At 45.4% G+C, this 15,415-nt stretch overlaps 1 protein-coding gene across 4 annotated transcripts in view; it reads left to right on the top strand.

Annotated features, from left to right (window-relative positions):
* Positions 1-2,843: 2,843 nt before the first annotated feature.
* PCDH1 (protocadherin 1) overlaps positions 2,844-15,415 on the top strand; it is a 226,442-nt gene continuing 213,870 nt past the window's right edge. For 3 of the 4 annotated variants that reach the window (XM_042463007.1, XM_042463010.1, XM_042463009.1), the window contains exon 1: positions 2,844-2,908. The gene's annotated coding sequence lies outside the window, so the exon portion shown is untranslated. Of the gene's footprint in view, positions 2,909-10,667; positions 10,693-15,415 lie in introns of those variants that run through there. The other variant, XM_042463008.1, reaches the window with a different exon arrangement.

Raw genomic sequence — 15,415 nt, 5'->3', positions numbered from 1 at the left:
CAGTCAGGTTTGTTAAGTGCAATGAGAACACCCACGTATGAGTCCTACAGTCAGAAAGACAGTTTTATTTCTGGGTAGAGGTCAAACTGAAAAATAGAAATGCATTTCGTACACGGGTTAGTCAAACTGCCAAGAAATCTTTGTGTTTGGGGCTGTTTGGCCAGTGTAGTGGTTTGCGTGTTGGACTAAGGCTCTGGGAGACCAGGGTTTGAATCCCTGCTCAGCCATGGATATCCTTGGGCAAGTCACACTCTCTCAGCCTCTGAGGAAGGGAAAGGCAAATCCCTTCTGAACAAATTCTGCCATTTTTCCCCCGCCTGTGTAAACATCCTAAAGGCACCGCCTGCTCTTGAACGCCAAGCAGGGTCGGTGCTGGTTGGGTGGGAGATTGCCAATGAATTGCAGGTGCTGAAGGCTATATTTCAGAGGAAGGAACTGGCAAAACCGGTATTGCTTGCCGAAGACACTCCAGTGAAAAATTCATAGGGTCACCCCACGTCAACAGGTGACTAGAAAACACACACAGAGCCCAAAGTGCACATTGTGTAAAAGTGACAGACCATGATTCCAAAGGGGCTGATTCCTATCCACCTTAAAAAAAAAAAAACCCACCCTATGCATCCAATGCTGATAAAAGAGAAAGGCAACATGGGGGGATTTTGAGCCTGACTGAATTCTGCATGCAGTGAAACAAAAGGCAGGGAGGAACACAGCTCCAAAGCAGGGCAGGAGCCAAAAGGCCTGAAGCAGCAGAAGATTAGCCTGGAGGGATGTGTAGCAGCAAAAAAGGAGCAGCAGGGGGGAAAGAAGAGGGTCTTTTGATTTAAGGGGGGAAATCACATTCCTCCCAAGAGCCCCCTCCATCCTGGGAGGAGGAGGAAGAAGCAGAGTTAATCCCCCCTTCTCTCTCTCTCTCTCTCACACACACACAAACACAAGGCATCAGATTCACATTAAAGCAACCATTCCTTAGGCTGCATCCACACTGGAGAAATAACCTGGTTTGGCACCGCTTTAACTGCCCTGGCTCAAGGCTATGGAATTCAGAGAGTTGAGAGTTTGTTCTGGGCCCACCACAAACTCCCAACTCCCAGAATTCCTTGAGCCGGGGCAGTTAAAGCGGTGCCAAACTGGGTTATTTCTCCAGTGTGGACACAGCCTCTAAATGTTGGAGGGAGGGATGGCAAGGAAAGGGAGTGAAGGCAAGAGGGTGGACCTGGACAACAGGTGGGGAGGAAGCCAAAGCAAAGAAGGACTGAGAGAGGGAAATGGGCCTAGAAAAAGAGAAGAGCCTATAGCCTGGACACAGGAGGCCAGCCCAGAATGCCTGGGGCAGTAGCTAAGGGTGGCCATTAAGGCAGGGGAGGGGCCCCACTTCCGGCCCCTCAGTCCTGCTCAGTCAGGCCTGAGGGATCACCGGAAGTCCCCCTCCCCAAGGGAAGGGGCAAGGTCAGCCTGAGGCCCACCTGGGGCCCCCACCGGAAACTGTGGGAGGGGGGTTAAAGAAGCCCCCTCTGACTCTGGAAGGCTCCAGGAGGAGGAGGGGAGGGGGAGGGGGGTAAGAGAAGCCCCTCTGAGTCTGGAAGGCTCCAGGGAGGAGGGTAAGAGAACCCCTCTGAGTTGGAGGCTCCATGGGGGAGGGGAGGGGTTAAGAGAAGCCCTCTGAGTCTGGAAGGCTCCAGGGAGGAGGGGAGGGGGGGGGAGGGGGGAGGGGGGGAGGGGGGGTAAGAGAAGCCCCTCTGAGTCTGGAAGGCTCCAGGGAGGGGAGGGGGAGGGGGAGGGGGTAAGAGAAGGTGGACCAGGGCCAGCCAAAGGAGTCCCTTTGGGGGGAAAAGAGGGGGACAAGGACCTCAAGGAAAGCGCCAAGACCTCCACGAGGCTCTCAAAATGGAGGGCGTGTAATTGGGGGGGGGAGGGGAAAGGAGTGGGGGAGTGTTTGGGGGGGGGCCATTCCTTGGCGTCCCTGAGGTTTGGGGCTGAGGGCTGCATGCCCCGCGGCGGCGGTGGCGGCGGGTGCCTTGGGGCCCTCCAGTGCCAGCGGAGCAGGGCTCCTCCTCTTGCTTCTCCTCCTCCTCCTCCTCTTCTTCCTCTTCCTCTCCGGGGTCTGGGTGGTGGGTGCGAGGCAGCGCAGCCCCCAGCAGCAGAGGCGAGGCGCGCGGAGCCTAGTGTCGGGCTTCTTTCCCAGGCTTCTTCTTCTTCTTCTTCCTCTCCTCTTCTTCCTCTCCTCTTGGAGCCGCTGCGGAGTGGCTCTCCTTCCAAGGCAAGTCAATGGAAGTGGAGCCAGTGCAGCCAGGGGGAGGGGCTAGCCAGGGAGAGACGCCAGAATGGCGACCCGGGACCGAGAGGGAGGGAGGGAGGGAGGGAGGGGAGGGGGAGGGAGAAGAAGAAGAAGCAAGAGCGGGAGGCGCCTGCGGCTCAGCCCGGGTCCGCCCCCTGCGGAGGAGAAAGCCTCCTGCTTCCCAGTTACCGAGCAGAGCCAGGGAGCCATCTCCTCTTTGCAGAGGAGAGAGGAAGGGAAGGCTGCTGCGCCCAGAAGAGTCCGGTGCCGGGGCTGGCAGCTGGTCGGGGCGCCGGAGCTCCTCCTCTGCTTGGGCAGCGAAGGAGGAGGAGGAGGAAGGGAGGGTCATCCCCGGTCCCCGCTCCTCTGCACAAGCCTCCGCCGCCTCACACACTCCCAGGGACCACGCTCCGGCTCGGACCCCCCTCCATCCTGACGCCTCTTCTCCCCTCCAACTGGGGAGAGAAGGGGCTTTTCGGGGCTTTAGCCTGGCATTGCCCCCAACCGAAGCAGAGCCTGATCTCTTGGGGAAAGAAAGGAAGCGGGAAGGAGGAAGGAAAGAAGGCAGGCATCGGGGAGAAGATGCCCGGAGAGGAGCGGCGAGCGAGGAGGAGCCCCGGCCGGCATTAAGTAGGAGGGAGATGCGGAGTCAGAGAGGGAAGGAAGCGGGAGGGAATGGCTTCACGGACCGCCGAAGTGTCGGAATGCCGGACGGAGAGCACTGGAGATGGGAAGCCGGGAGCTTGGGGACACGGAGAGACAGATCGAGACAGAGATTGAGAGAGAGAGAGAGGGCAGGGAATGGAGGGGCGAAGGCGATGGAGGAGCGGCGGACCAAATTTGGAGAGGCGCATCCAGAGCCAAGCTCCTTTTTTGCGGTGTGTGTGTGTGTTTTTTCTAGCCACTCCAGCACACTGCTCACACACACAGAGAGAGACAACCCACCAGCACCCGCCGCAGTAGAGGCTGCACCCCATCTCCCCCCCCCCAACCTCCGATCGCTGTCCAATAAAAATTATGGAAGGCTCAACCACAGGGTCTGGAATGGAAAGCCATCTCCACTGTGTGTATGTGTGTGTGTGGCAACCGTGAGCATCCCTCCCCCCCCATAACACACAACACACCTACATTCATTGATAGGCGAGATGCTGATCTAGCCTTAGGAAAATCGGACACAAGGGTTGGGGGGGTTGGGGAGGTGTCATAGGCACCGATCAGGGAAGGCAGCCCTGATCTCTGCGTTCTCCACCACTTTGGTTTAAGGCGAGATGCTGCGGGGAAGACTAGCCCTGATGGCTGCGTTTCCCCACTTTGGTTTGGTTTATAGGCTAGAGGCTGGCTCTTAGGGGAAAATGGACATGGAGGGGGCAAATCAGGGATGGATCAGGACTAGATAACCTCCCCTTAGCCACTTGTGGGGGCTGCTGGGGGAGGCAGATCTGCACACTCCTCCGCAGAGCGTCCCGGGGCTGCTGCGGCGAAGTGTGCGGATCTGCCTCCCGCCCCAGCAGCCCCCAACAAGTGGCCAAGGGGGGATTTGATCCCCAATCATCTCCATCCCCATCCATCTAGGCGTAGGCGGAGCGGTGTGCCAATGCAAAGGCTTTTTTCAGATTGGGGTGTTTTGATCATGCCGTGGAAAGCGGCGAGATGATGGGGAGGGGGGGCGATGCTTGTTGCTCTCTCTCTCTCTGGCTGGAGGGGCTTCTTGCTCCGGTGCCTTCCCACCCAGAGGGAATTGTCGGGAGGCCCTCTTCTTGGTTCCAAGAGCAGGGAGGGAAGCGCCCCCCCACACCCTTTGAGAGGGAGTCCAGCTTTCCTGTGGCCTTTTCCCTGACACCGATGCCTGATTCAAGGAAGCCAGCCAAAGGGGTTCCGTGGCTTTGGATGTCGTGGCTGTGTGTGGCGTATGCTCCATTTTTATTTGTGTTGTCAAAGGTCTTCCCCCCCCCCCCCCACAAGTGGAGCCTTCTATTCGGAGAGCTGGATGTGCTTCTCTGAGAGGGGTCAAATCAACCTGTTTGCTCTCAGGATGCACACCTTTTGTGCAGAGGTGGATCCTCATATGTGCCCCATCATGCCTCTACAGGCAGATTCATCCCACCGTTCCTCCATTTTTTGCCCATCTTCCCCTTGGCATACATCCTGTTCTGCCCTCCCTTGACAAGGTGGCAATGGGCATGGGATGGAGAGTGGTGGAGTCTCCTTCCTTGGAGGTCTTTAAGCAGAGGCTGGATGGCCATCTGTCGGGGATGATTTGATTGAGAGTTCCTGCATGGCAGAATGGGGTTGGACTGGATGGCCCTTGGGGTCTCTATGAGAGGCTCTGGGGATGAATCTACCTGTGGAGGAAGGAGGCATGTAGCACACATGAGGATCTATCTCTGCATGCAAGGTGTGCACCCTAAGAGCAAACAGGTTGCTTTGACCGCTGGGCGAAAGAGCATGTGTGTTTTTGCTTCTAGACAACTTGTTGCCCCTTTTCCTCTGGACCCTGCTTCCTTCTAGGGTTGAGAAATAACAGACTGGGAAGCATGGGCTGAGAAGTGCTGGGGTGGGGCTCTGGTTAGATAGGCTTTCAAGGGTTGAGGATAGCTGTGGGCAATGTTTGCATTTCCCATGACAGTGTTCAAAGCTCATGTGATAATAATAATAGAAAAACACCAGTGAGCCTTAAAGGTGCTGCTGCCACCTTTCTTTTTCTTCCTTTTCATTGTCGGTTTCCTCTCCCTTTCATCCACCTTTTTAACAGGGCCAGTTTTGTGGCTGTTTCAGATGCGACTAAGGTTCGTCTTCAGAAATAAAACTAATAATATCTGCCAGTTCTGTGTTAACTGACCAATTAAAAAAAGACAGACTCCTTCCAACACTTTCCCACCTCCTTCATCTTTCATCTAAGCGGCTGTTCTTTTCAAGGATTGATTGTGCACAATAGAGCCGGGCTCTTTTTCCGGTTCCCATTTCAGTTTCTTCATGTTTCTGAGGGTTTGTGTTGATGGCTAGATTGTTATATATATATATATATATATAAAAGCTGGAATGTTTCCTGGGGACTACGCACAACTTTTTGTAATTTGGCATCCAGCATTTGCATTCTAGCACCTTCTAAGAAGAGTAAGTGTTTGATCCTTTGGCAGGGGAGCTGGTCCGTGAATGCCACCGCTAGATGTTGATGATCCCAAAGAGATCCAGAATGTGTTTTGCAAAGTAATTTGCCCTGTTGTCTGTGATGACTTTAAGGCCGTTCCATTGTTGTACGCGCCTCCAGAATTGCATGCTATGTGTAATCCGTGCCCCTCCCGATGACAAAGAGGAATTTGAGCAAAGCGGTCTTAAGAACTGGTGAATTTGTTGTTGTTCTTGTTGTTCATCTCAATGCTTTTAGGTTTACAGGAGTTGGAGAATGACCTTGCAAAGTCTGAGGGAAAGGGGGGAGTTAAAGTTGTTGTTTTTTAAATGAATACAGCTGTATGGACAACAGAAAGGCCTTAGATAGCACAAGTCTTAAAGGACACTGAGGGCAGGCCCTGGGAGAAAGGTCAGGTTTGTTACAAATCAAAAGGATGAAGGACTAGGCACACAGTTCCACACCCGCGACTCCTGAGAAGACGCCGGAGTCCATGCATTACAGAAAGGATTTATCTACACCGTGGAGTTAAATTGTCAGGCTACAGCGCTTGATTTTAACCAATTACAATTTTTTTCTCTTCTCCTACATCAACCCTCTGTAAGATCACACAATAGGAATATTAAATGTACTCTAGCGAGGGAGTATACCCTCACTGTTGAGATTTCTCTGAGACATAATTCCATCTATCGAAATGATACAGAGGCTTGGAAATGTGAACTTGCGTATGCATAAAGTACAAGGAAATGCTTGAGGAATGCACTACGTAGGTCTCAAGAGTATATGTACTACCGAAGCCATACATGGCATGCAGCCTGCCAAAGGGGAGATAACCAGATGCCCTCCAGCTGCAGCCAGAACAACCTGTGGTCAGTTATTGTTGGCGTTGTAGTTCAGAATGTATGGGGCTTGCCCCTCCCTGCCTTTACTAATCCTGTTAATTCCTTAGGCAGATACTGGGCTAGTCAATATATGGGGCTGCTTGGAGTGGAAAATGCAAAATGACAACTTTGTCCTACGGATCAACATGGGATACATCCCATTGGGAAGTACTTTTGGGTCAGGCTCAATTAAATGTTCAGTGGTGATCAGAACCTCAATCTCCTTATCTTTGCCTTAAAATGTGTCCATATCAGGACCCTTTAGTAATAGTGTAATTCTATGGTTACCTATTTCTCCTTGTGACTTTAATGTGAGGGACCCATTAGATTTTTTTTTTAACTTCATTGATGAAAGGCATTCATGTAAGTGGATTTTGTGGACAACTGATTTTTCCGGTTTCTTTATTTGTATCAAATGTTTGCAAGAGGAGCACTGGATTTAATGGGATTCTTGCCACTGAATTAGCCTATTTCTGGAAAAAAAAATTATAGAGCATGGAGGAGGAGGCTGATACTTGTTGCTAAATGTTACCCTGTATGCTTTTGAGAGATTGCCTATTTTATTGATTTTTAAATTGCTTCCACATTGCCAAGCCATCTTTTCCACCCCTGCCACACCTCTAGTTATTCACTACTGTTTCATTGCCCATCAGGATTTCCTCTGTAGCTTACCATAGGCCATAACAGCTAATCACCAGGATGTTAGTTTGAAATAAAAAATCCCTGGCAATAAAGATCTCCAGCTACAACTTGCATCAGATTTCATCTTTCTCAGGGCTAGGCTGGGCTCCATGAAAGGAAGGTCAGTTCCATTGCAGCCTAATCCTCCCCTGCCTTTTGTTGCTATTTTTTTAACAGCAGGTTGGAACTCATTTGTTTCAAGGTTTCGACAAAATTAATGAATTTGGCTCTATTTTGCATTCTAAAATTTTACATGATTTTTCCTGAAGGCCTATTTTCCCTGAATATGTATGCATACTAACTGATTGTCAGAATGATTTAAAAAACAACAACAACAGTTTACCTAGTACTTACCAATCATGGCTTCTCGAAGGTTCTGGATACTTCTGCGTATATATGCATAGGATTGGGTTGTTTGCCCCCCTTTGCTCAGTGAGATTGGCTTCCACAAATATGATGAGTTGTAGTCTTAAAATTAAGTGATTTTCTTTAGTATCATAATAATTGGAAGACTTTGCTATATATCTTTATGTGCAACTAAGGCTGAGCAGAAACCTGTCTTAAATCAGATGAGATACTGCAGTTTAAAAGGCCCATGGACCGCATGCCCAAAAGTTTCAAGATTGTGCTTCTGAATTACTCCAATGTCATATTTGAAGTCTACCTATGTGTTGTATTAAATGTGTGGCTTGCAACCATTTCAGGGAATAGATGCAGTGAATAAACCCAGTGGTATATAGGATGGCATCTTTGGGATCTTATCACTTCATGGAAAGTGAAAAGCTGAGAAGAGTGTTGTACACCCAGAACTAAGGATTTGGGGTGTGGAGCAGGCAAAAAGAAATATTAGTGTTGCCATCAGCTTGCCAGAAGCTCCATGGCTGTGATGTAAATTTGTGTGTATGGTTGATGCTTTGTCAGAAGCCTTGTACCAAGTACCATGAAAGCTGTGTGTGCAGTCGAGAGAGGGTCAAAATGAGAAATGGTTGGGTCATAGAAAATTAGCTGGGAGCTGGCAAATCCGAAGGAAAAAGGAACCGGGTCTGACTGTTGCCAGGCAAAAGGGGCCAGGAGGTAGAATGAAAATTTTGAATGCAGTTGCTACAGGCACAGCTGGAGGTATATGGGAAGGGACAAATACTGGACAGGCAGAAGAAGGGGAAGGCTATCCTAATGTCCCCAATGAAGCTTTGAGGCATTTTAACAAATGACAGCTTTGAGTGTGTTACTCATGAATGTAACATTAATGAGGGACAGAAAGCGGATGAAATCAGTTCTGCTGTTGAATATATGCTGCTGCCCATGTGGCTTTTTCCACTCTGTTTACAGATGTAGGACATGGCAAATGGCTTACAGATCAATGGTTTGCACTGAAGTGCTGACTTTAATTGAATGTGACTAGTATCTTGGATAATCGAGGATGCAAACCTTGTGTAAACTCCCATGATTTCTAGGGGAAGCTATGCCTGGTAGGCGAAAGGGAAAGGTTGAAGAAGTTTGGTGAGTAGAGGCATCTCATTTTGTTGTCTGGAGTGGAAAATCCAAATTGCATCCCATTCTCTCACTAATTATCAGGGCCGAATTCCAAGTTATAGCCGTGTTAGTCTGTATAATCAGTACATAGAGAGATCTTGTAGCACCTTTGAAACTAACTGAAAGAAAGAAATTGGCAGCATGAGCTTTCATAGACTTCAGCCACTTTCTCAGATGCATTTGGTGGAGTGGAAACCAGGCACAGACATATATATGCCATTGGTATGTGAGGGTGTCAATTCAAATTACAAGTTAACAGTGTCATTGGGAAATCCACCAGGACTTTCTGCTGTTCGAGATCCATTAAAATTAGCTTCTTTATAGATTGTGCCCCATAACATATACATGCCTTCCATTCTGTTGTAGCTCTCCTACCCTACCTAACAGTAAATGGACTTGGTTGTTTATCCTGACACAAAATGGAAGCATGTTATGGCACCAGTTTGTTTACCAGCTGTAACACATGAGTGAAAATGTACAAGTTGGTGTTGGTCCATATATGTGCTACTGGAGTAATTTAAAGCAGCAAGGATCATGGTGAGTGGGAGAGAGACTGGGCATATGAAGTAGGTAAACAGGATGGGAGGGAGATTCTGTGTTGTGACTTTAAAAGGCTACATAGACTTTGCAGGAAGTGAGCTAAGGTGGTTGCACTTGGAAGATTATGAGGCAGACTATGAGCTGTAGATGTCTGTTTAAATGTAAACAGGATGATGCTTAAAGAACCTTTGAGAAAGGAATGCACTTTGTCTGGAGGCCATGGAGGAAGGCACAGAAGTCAGCAAGGCTGCTAAGAGGATGCCTGCCAGTGGCTGGAATCCAGTAGGACTCTTAGCCTTGTCCTCTGGAAAACAAAAATATATCTGAAGATAATTGGTTTGCTTGGCTGTTATTTTATGTGAGGATGGTAATGGTGGTGCAGGGTTTTGTTGTTGTTGTTTTATGGAGGCAGGTATTTGTTGTTGCTTGCCTTCAAGTCATTTCTGACTTATGGTGACCCTAATGTGAACTTCTCAAGGGGTTTTCTGAGGCTGAGACTAGCCCAAAGTGAGTTTCCATGGCTGAGCTGCAATTTGAATCCTGGTCTCCAGGATCATAGTTCAGTACTCAAACCACTACAGACCACGTTGATTCCGAAGACAGATATATGTCGTTGTATTTCTGAAAAAACTACCCAGTGTACTTGGAGCACTTTTTAACTGATTAAAAGTATTAATTTAATTCATTTAGAGTTAAGACACAACCTGCTGTTATCTGCACACTTTCTTGGGTGTAAATCCTAGTGAACACAATATTAATTATTTTTGAACAATCATACCAGACTGTACGTGGTCCAGCACAAAATGTACAACTTAAAAGATATACATTTGCAGTTAGCTGCAATTCTAGTTGATTAATTTGCTGGTTAATTGAGAATTAGCAATAGGAACTTTCAACCTTTGTTATGGTATAAGTTCTGGATAAGTTCTGGATCACATTTCCTATCATGAAGAGTTAGCATCTAGCAAAGCAGCATACTGTAATAAAATTATCCTTTTAGTATTAAAGAGCTGTCATACCAGGTTAAACTAGTCATTCATCTAGTCCAGATCCTGCCCCTCACCAGTGGCAGATGTTGGATGTTATCCAATACTTTACAACATTTTAAATTTATCTTCAGTGCTTGTGGGGGGAATTATATGAAAGTTAGAATCATAGAGTTAGAAGAGACAGCAAGGGCCATCCAGTCCAACCCCATTCTGCCAAGCAGGAAATCATAATCAAAGCATCCTTAACAGATGGCCATCCAGCCTTTGCTTAAAGACATCTAAGGAAGGAGATTCCATCATGCTCTGAGGAAGTGTGTTCCACTGTCGAACAGCCCTTACTGTCAGGAAGTTCCTCCTAATGTTAAGGTGGAATGTTTTTTCCTGTAGCTTGCATCCACTGTTCCATCTTCTAGTCTCTGCAGCAGCAGAAAACAAGCCTTCTCCATCCTCAAGGTGACACCCCCTCAAATACTTAAACAGGACTATAATATCACCTTTTAACTGTCTCTTTTCTAGGCTAAACACCCCCAGCTCCCCAAGTCTCTCCTCATAAGGCATGGTTTCCAGGCCCTTCACTATTTTGGTGGCCCTCCTCTGGACATGCTCCAATTTGTCAACATCCTTTTTGAAGTGTGGTGCCCAGAACTGGACACAGTATTCCAGGTGAGGCCTAATCAAGGCAGAATAAAATGCCACTATTACTTACCTTGAACTAGACACTATACTTCTATTGATGCAGCTTAAAATAGCATTGGCCTTTTAAGCTGCCACATCACACTGGACCAGGACTCCTAGATCCCTTTCACATGTAGTCATGTTAAGCCAGGTGTCTCCCATCCTATATCTGTTTATTTCATTTTTTCTACTTAAGTGTAGTATCTTACATTTCTCCCTATTGAATTTCATTTTAGTAGCTTTGGCACAGCTTTCTAATCTATTAAGGTCATTTTGAATTTTGATCCTTTCCTCTGGGATATTAGCTACTCCTCCTAATTTGGTGTCATCTGCAAATTTGATAAGCATACCCTCTATTTCTTCACCCAAGTCATTGATAAAGAACCAAAGTAAAGGCTATTTCATGTTGGATCAAGCTCCACAGAGCCAGGAAAATAAAAGCTGATGCCTTAACAGACATGCTGCATTGTCTGGGATGATGTTCTGGGGTGTTCCAAATTGTTCTTTTTTGTAACTTGCCATCTATGGACTCACACTTTCCCTTCATCTTTTGGGGCTTAAATCCAGATGGGGAGGATGTCATGCTTAGGACCAGAAAAGATGCCTCATATTGTCCTGCTCCTGTTTTGTTTTTTGAAGTATCTTAGTCTTGCTGTATTGGTACAGGAAGCTTGCTGTGATTGGAGCCATGCCTTTTTGTTGGTTATACCAGTAGTCGCTGGATGGGTTCAAGAGTAAGAAAGTGCCATCTCTTAGCATCCTTTGACACTGCCTCAACACAGAGGAGGCTTTTATGTTTCACTTTGCTAAGAGTGATGGTGACACGAGAATGCAGGTTTCTTATTTTGATTCTAGAATGTCAATATACTGAATAACAGAAGTATTTATTCATGACCAGGTTGAGATCTCCGCCAGCAGGTGTGCTTTAAGAATCTGCTCTTGAACTTGACATACTTGGTAGAAATGAAATGATTTGTATGGTAAGGTCCTGCAGTTGAAAAGCAGAAGGATCTTTGATTCAGACTTGTGTCCAGGTTGTGTCCTCGCAACAGAAAAAGATGTGTGGGCTAAGATCAAACACAAGGATGCCTTTTATTGGGGAACAGCTGCTGACTCACAAATTCAGTAAAATGGTTAATAATTAAGCAACCCAGTCATGCTCAAAATTAGTGCATTATACAACCTCACTATTAAAGTCCTTGGTATCACCTCAAAATCATGGTAAAGTTCTTGGTATCACCTAAAATCTATGAAGCAGATTATTTGCTTTGTCACTGGTTCTAGAAGCACAGCTATACAATTAAGCCTTAGGCAAAGTTAGCAGGAATATCACTTGCATCTGCTGCATCTGAGAAGAGCTTCTCCCCATCCTTTGCCATTCTACCCATCTTGCCAGCTATAAGGTGTAAGTAGAAAACTATTATGGGTCTGCTCACCTGGGGAGATGTTTCTTCTAACAATACAGTAAGGTTCAAATCCATCCTAAAGGAATTAAAGGATCAGGTCAATATTATTATATTTTTATAATATTTGTTTGTATCCCTCTCTTTTCCCAGAACTGGGTCTCAGAGAGGCTTAACAATATTAAAAGAACAATGCAATTAAAAACATAGAAAAGAGGCGCATTACAAAGCAATTAAATTATTACAATATTAAAATAGATTGCTATTAAAAGAATAGAATACAATTTAAAAAGATAAAACTGTATAAAAAACATTTTAAGATGAAACAACATTTCAAGCCGGTCCTTTACAAAAAGTCCATTTTAAAAGCCTGTCTGAACAGCTAGGTCTTATCATACTGGCAGAAGGCCAATGAAGAGGGAGCCGTGCTGGTCTCCCTGAGAAGGGAATGCCAGACTCTAGGGACAGCCACCAAGATGGTTCCTCTCGTGTCCCCACCAATTGTGCTTCTGATGAGGATGGGACACCCACTGGCACTATATGAACTACAGCATCCAAGTCAGAGTGAATCTGAGTGACTTTATTTGCAGAGTGCTGTACAAATTCTTTACAGCGGGCTGCCAAGTGGGCTGCATTTTCTACTTGAGGTTGAGTAAGAGACCCCTGACTACACAAAACAACTCTGCTGGACAGCTCCGTGCGGATATAATGCTGGCAGCAAAAAATAATTTCTGTGCTGCCTGCATTGCCACAGAGGAGGCCTTCAAATATGGCTCATCTCTGCTGATTCAGGACATTCCACTGTCCCCATCTCTACTTTGATTAGGCAGACCAAGGAAAATGTGTGGGTTTATGGAGGATAAGTTGGACACAAGCATAATTTATGGCATTACACAGCATAACTACTGATCATAGAATATATTAAAAGTGTCAGTTTAGTGGCGCTTGAAGGCCTTAATTTTGTGCTTAAACCATTTTTTTTCTTCCACTGAATTTCTCTCAGTTTGAAAAGAAAATTTACCATTACAAGTGTTCTAAAAAACAATAACACATCTACACCAGTGCAGATACACATATAACTTTTTCACTGGGTAAGTATGTACAAATTGATAGATGTGCTACTCTGTTCAAAAAGGTTTACTTCTGCATTTGCCTGTCTGTGCATGATACTATCATTCCTTTTTTGTTTCTATTTTCTTTGCCTCAGAAATGATCTATCTGTCAGGCAGAGTGACTCCATCTGCTCTTAAAATTACCTTATATTTGTCTCAACTGACAGTTCCTGCTATCCCTCCACCCACTGTCAACTACACTGGGCACGTTTGGCTTACATGACAAGAAGATCTCTTGAAGACTTGAATGGATTGGGCACTTAATTAAAACAAGTTGACAGACTACTGAGCTAATCTCACAGAACTCAGTGTATTCAGCTGTTTCCAGCTCTTTACTTCCAACCTCTGGCCCTTGCCAAAATGGCAATGGGGAAACTCCTGTCCTAGGATAATTATCATGATGGTGTATTTTGAGTACCAAGAATGGAAGCTATCAAGTCAACAAGTTCGGTTTCCTGCTTCTCTAGATATATATACGTTCTTACTTTACCAAGTCTGTCTCTGAACACTGAAGAACTCTAATAGGCATTCTGGAATTAAACAGATAAATATAAATAAGAAATTATGAGTGGCAGATGAAAACAAATGTGCCAAATAGCCATACATTACATTCTTCTAAAAATATTTTTCTATTCCACCTATCTTCTCAAAAGGATTGCTCACAGGATTCTCGCATTCTCTCCCTGTCTGTTTTCAGAACAACCCAGGTATATAAGGAGAGAGTGCGGGGATGTATTACATGCAGCGCATGTACAGTCTGTCTTCATGTGTACACATTTTTTTTACCTATACACATACAGTTTGCGCCCAATAAACAGCTATCACCAGGTATATACAGTGTGTAAACACTAAATGCAGATTACAGATCTATATGCATGAACAGTTAATTACATGTAATGGAGAGTGCATGCAATGGAAAGTGCAAGTTCAACCAGGGATGTCTAGATAATAGTTCAGTAATTGAAGGGCATTTCTGCACATGAAAACATGTGTGACAGAATATTGTAAGACTTGTTTTGCTTGTTATATTGAAGCTTCTTGATTAACAGAATAAAAATGAGGATATATTTTTATCTCAAGTAAATTCTTTATTTGAATCCAAGCAATTGCTTATAAAAGTACTGCTGGTAATAATAAAAATAATATATTAATTTACTTAACACCATTTTCCCATGCACAGATACTTCTACTGGCATTCATGTCTGATTAATATACCTTTTGTCATCAGTTTTTTACTATTCAAAAAGGAATCCTGCAAGTTAGGTGAGGCTGAGAAAGATGCTCAGAGGATCATTCAAAACAGTACAAAGCTTCAGTCCCTTCCCATTTTATTTTCACACGAAAAAAAACAATCCACTCTGAGCTTTATGCTAGGAAAATGGGGATGGCAGTCAAACCTTCATTTAAGCAAAAAATTTTGGTTTCTCCCTTAAGCTGATATGGCTTACTTTATTTAGTGATTTATGAATTGGCAGAGAAGCACTTCCAGTGTGCATTTGTGCAACCTTAAGAAAGTTTAGTTAGAAGGAAATCCCATTCAGTCCAAGGGTCCTGCTTCCTGGCATGCATGCTTAATAACTTTCTTTGAAAATGGAAACAAGCAGGATGTTCTCCACCTTCACAATAGTATTTTTTGCATCCCTCAGTGTGTGCCATGATGTAGCGCATTAATAGTGTCAGACTAGGATTTCAGTTAAATAAATCCAGCAGGCTGGGAAAAAAGGGTGAGGAGCAGGGAACAAATATAAAGTTGCAGTGATGAAGTTCAGCAACAGAGACTGGAGGAAAGAAGTGGGGGAGGAAGCAGAAGGAGGGAGCAAGGAAGTAGAGATCAAATCTTTATACATTTGGGAAAGTCTGTAAGTTTTGCATTTTTATGTTTTCCATTTAAGTTGGTTTTATTTGAATAAAGCTAGTATAGGGAAAGCAGGGGAGAGAAGAGTCAAAATGTTATTTTGATCAAGAATGCAGACTGACCCTTTTCAAGCTTATACTTGTATTAGCATATAAACACAGCAATCACTCAAAAGACTCTTCAGGCTCCAGCAATATCTCCAGCAATCACCTGCTATGATATCACCACCCTGATTGATCCCATCCCAAGATGACATGCAGCCCTACCTAGTTCATCCTGTCTTCTTTTTGGTTCCCACACTGCATCCTAATATTCATAATGGTTATCTACTCACCTTGCCT

Source organism: Sceloporus undulatus, chromosome 4 (genome assembly GCF_019175285.1).
Source record: "Sceloporus undulatus isolate JIND9_A2432 ecotype Alabama chromosome 4, SceUnd_v1.1, whole genome shotgun sequence".
Lineage (NCBI taxonomy): Eukaryota > Metazoa > Chordata > Lepidosauria > Squamata > Phrynosomatidae > Sceloporus > Sceloporus undulatus.
The sequence above is the reverse complement of the archived record's forward strand: the minus strand, read 5'-3'. Positions and strand labels throughout refer to the sequence as shown.